This window comes from Chrysochloris asiatica, unplaced genomic scaffold (genome assembly GCF_000296735.1).
Source record: "Chrysochloris asiatica unplaced genomic scaffold, ChrAsi1.0 scaffold00346, whole genome shotgun sequence".
NCBI lineage: Eukaryota > Metazoa > Chordata > Mammalia > Afrosoricida > Chrysochloridae > Chrysochloris > Chrysochloris asiatica.
In genome coordinates, this window is record NW_006408864.1 from 1,412,893 (window position 1) to 1,416,708 (window position 3,816).

The window sequence follows — 3,816 nt, forward strand, 5'->3', positions numbered from 1 at the left end:
GTGCTGTAGGATAAGCACTGGACTGCAAACCACAAGGTTGGCAGTTCAAACCCACCAGCTGCTCCTTGGAAACCCTATACAGGGTTGCAGTGAGTCTGAAATGAGTTGGCGGCACTCACCACCAACAATTTTTACTCCTGTCCCTTGTGATGTTCAATGTCTATTTCCGTATGTTCTCGTTGACACCACGCATTATTTATGTTTTCATTTCTGCTGCACAAAAACAATATTTGATTAGTCTTCGAAATTGCATTATCATGAGCATTACTGATGTTGAACATTATATGCTTATTGGCCATCTATATTTCTTCTCCTGTGAGTTACTTTTTTATATCTTTTGTTTATTTTTATGTTATGTATTTGTCTTCTAACTGATTTTAGAAAGTCTTCATTTATTTTGGCTAGTAATCCTTTGTGTTTTGTGTATTTCTATTTGCCACTTGCCTTGTTTTTTAATGTACCAAATGTTCAATGTATACACAGTCAAATGTGTCATTTTACCCTGCAGACAAACTTCCCTGTCTCCCAGGATAACAGAGAAGGTTGTCTTAAGCCATAAATGTTAAGAATAGCATCTTTGACTATATATATACATACATGTATGTATGTTGTTGTAGTTAAGTGCCATCAAGTTGGTTCCGATTCATAGTGACACTGTATAGAGTTTCCAAGGAGCACCTGGTGAGCTTGAACCACCAATCTTGTGGCTCAAGCTGACTTTGCAGTCCAGCGCACTAACTCGCAGAAAGTCTCATCTTTCTCCTGCGGCGCAGCTGGCAGGCTTGAACCACGGACTTGTGGTTCACAGTTCGGTGCTTATCGTATGGAGTTACCACACTCCTATATATATACATGTGGTGGTGGTGTGTAACTCATAGGGACCCTGTGTTGGGTTTCCAAAGCTGTAAAGCTTTATAAGAGTAGAAAGCTTCATCTTTCACCCATGGAACTGCTGGTAGTTTCGAACTGCTGATCCTAAGGTTAGCAGCCCAACTCATAACCACTATGCTACCAGAGGAAGCTTCAAAATGTTCAAGGAAAAATTCCATTATCTTTCAATTCCATTTTTCCATGAACTTTTTGAAGCCCCTTCCTATATAATGTATATTTACATATGTAAAACATACACATCTATATGCACTCTTTTTACATCTAATAACTTTCTCAGTGTTGCTTTTACTTCCTACCCCCAGTCATCCAGCCATCCTATGGAGGAGACACATTATCGTGCGCATTTTATAGATAACAAGACTGCAAAACAGAAGATTGAGCAATCTGCATTCAGAGCCTGTGCTCTTACCTACTACTTTATTCTGACTCAGTAGTACTCTGTACGATCCATTCTCCCTACATATTATAAAAGCAACAAACATTAACACATTGTGATGACACAAACAAAAATGTTGTTGTTGTTGTTAAGTGCTGTCGAGTCAGTTCTGACCCATAGCGACCCTGTACAGGGTTTCCAAAGCTGTAAATGTTTACAGGAGCAGAAAGCCTCATTTTTCTCCCGCGGAGCAGCTGTTAGTTTTGAACTGCTGACCTTAAGGTTCGCAGCCGGATTCATAACCACTACGCTACCAGAGCTCCTTACAAACAAAAATAGCTCCTTTAAATAAAACAGCTAATCTAGAAAATTTATGTAACAAAGGTAAAGGTTTTAAAATAAAATTACAAAATATTAAGGAACATAAGGACTGATCATAAATGATACTGAAAAAAACTAGTTAGCATTATTTCCACAAGTCAGTTTAAATCCAGTTTTCACATTATCCACAAAAAATAAACACTAGAAGGAAATAAGTTTTTTTAAAAGAGGGCTAATTAGATCTCTAAACTAAGAAGGTTTAGAAAAAAGTTGGCCTATTAAAAAAACCAACTCATTTTAAAAAGATAAACATTTGACAAAATGACTACCTGACAAAAGTATGGCAAATGCTTATTAAAAACCCATAAAAATGAGCAAGAAAAGTATTACAATCCTAATAGATAATTAAGCAAAAGACAAACTACAACTGGTAAACCAACATGAGCAAAAAGTTCAGCCTAGCTATCAAAGAATTGCATGATTACCAAAACAGGGGCTCTGTTTTGCCTTTTTTTGATATTGTCCATCAGTAGAATGGATGAAGTGAAACTAATTCTCTGACCGTGTTGATAGAAATTAACTTAGCAATGCATACCAAGAATCACTGAAATGTTCATGCCCTTTCACCCAGCAATCTCTCTTAAGAATCTGCAGACGGTCCTCTTGCCGTAAGTGGCTTGAGGTAATCTCACAAAATGGTTCCGCTACTCACATGACCCAGAAAACCCCACAAAATCATGCAAATAAAGAGGTTCAAATCTCGGGGGTCCATTTTAAGAACACTTGTGAGACTGCCCAGGCCATCAAGGGTATGCATATCCGAAAAGCGACCAAGCATCTTAGAGATGTCACTTTGCAGAAGCCATGTGTACCATTCCGATGTTGGTAGGTGTGTTCAGGCCAGGTCCGTGGCCCAAAAAGAGTGCTGAATTTTTGCTGCACATGCTTAAAAATGCAGAGAACAATGCTGAACTTAAAGGTTTAGATGTGGATTCTCTGGTCATTGAACACATCCAGGTCAACAAAGCTCCCAAGATGCACCACCAAACTTACAGAGCTCATGGTCGGATCAACTCCCACATGAGCTCCCCTTGCCACATTGAGATGATCCTCACTGAAAAGGAACAAACTGTTCCTAAACCAGAAAAGGAGGCTGCACAGAAGAAAAATATATCTCAGAAGAAACAGAAGAAACAAAAACTTACAGCTCGGGAGTAAATTAAGCTTAAAACAAAATGCAAATAAAAGTTAAAAAAATAAAAAGAAGAAGAATCTGCAGATGTTTCCCAGAACCACAGAAACTGTTGTATGGACCAAAACATTTACTGAAGTTTTACTTATAAAAGCAAAAAGAAAAGAAAAGTATGGAATAGCTCAATAATTTATGGAACAATCCATAGACTACGATACAGCATTAAAGATAATTGAGAAACTACATAATAGCATTTAAAAAATCCTTATGCTATAATATCTAGTTGTATTGTTGTTGTTGTTGTTAAGTGCCATCGAGTCGGTTCCAACTCATAGTGACCCTGTACAGGGTTTCCGAGGCTGTAAATCTTTACAGGAGTAGAAAGCCTCATCTTTCTCCCCCGGAGCAGCTGGTAGTTTCGAACTGCTGACCTTAAGGTTCACAGCCTGATTCGTAACCACTATGCTACCATAGCTCCTTTCTAGTTGTATAGGTATTAAGAAATTGAAATGTTAACAGTTATTTTAACGCATGGGATTGAGTCACTATTTTCTCTAATTTTCCAACTTACTGAACTGTTCTATCCAGGACATGGGTTCTGAACTGAGAGAGACCTGAGCATCATCAGTCCCAGCGGTGGTACCACTGTACTGCCCACCTGTATGGCACATGTCTCAGTTTCCTCATGTATAAAATGAAGAGAATACTTGTAGTTACCTCATGGACCTTGTGAAAACTAAAGGAGATCGTACTTACAAAGAGCTTGCCTATTGGACCTGTCACACAGTATTTCCACTCACAGCCACCCTATGGGGTAGAGTAGAGGTAGGGTTTCCTAAGCTGACATCTTTATGGGAGCAGATCTCATTCTCCAAATACATACACAGTGCAAAATCATATTTCTAGTCTACTGGTAGGTTCAAACCACCAAACTTTCAGTTAGTAGCCAAGCAGGAACCTCAAAATACCAGGGTGCCTTTGTTGCAGTAAAACCAGGCACACCAAAGTGTTATTTTTATTATGTGAATGTTTTTAA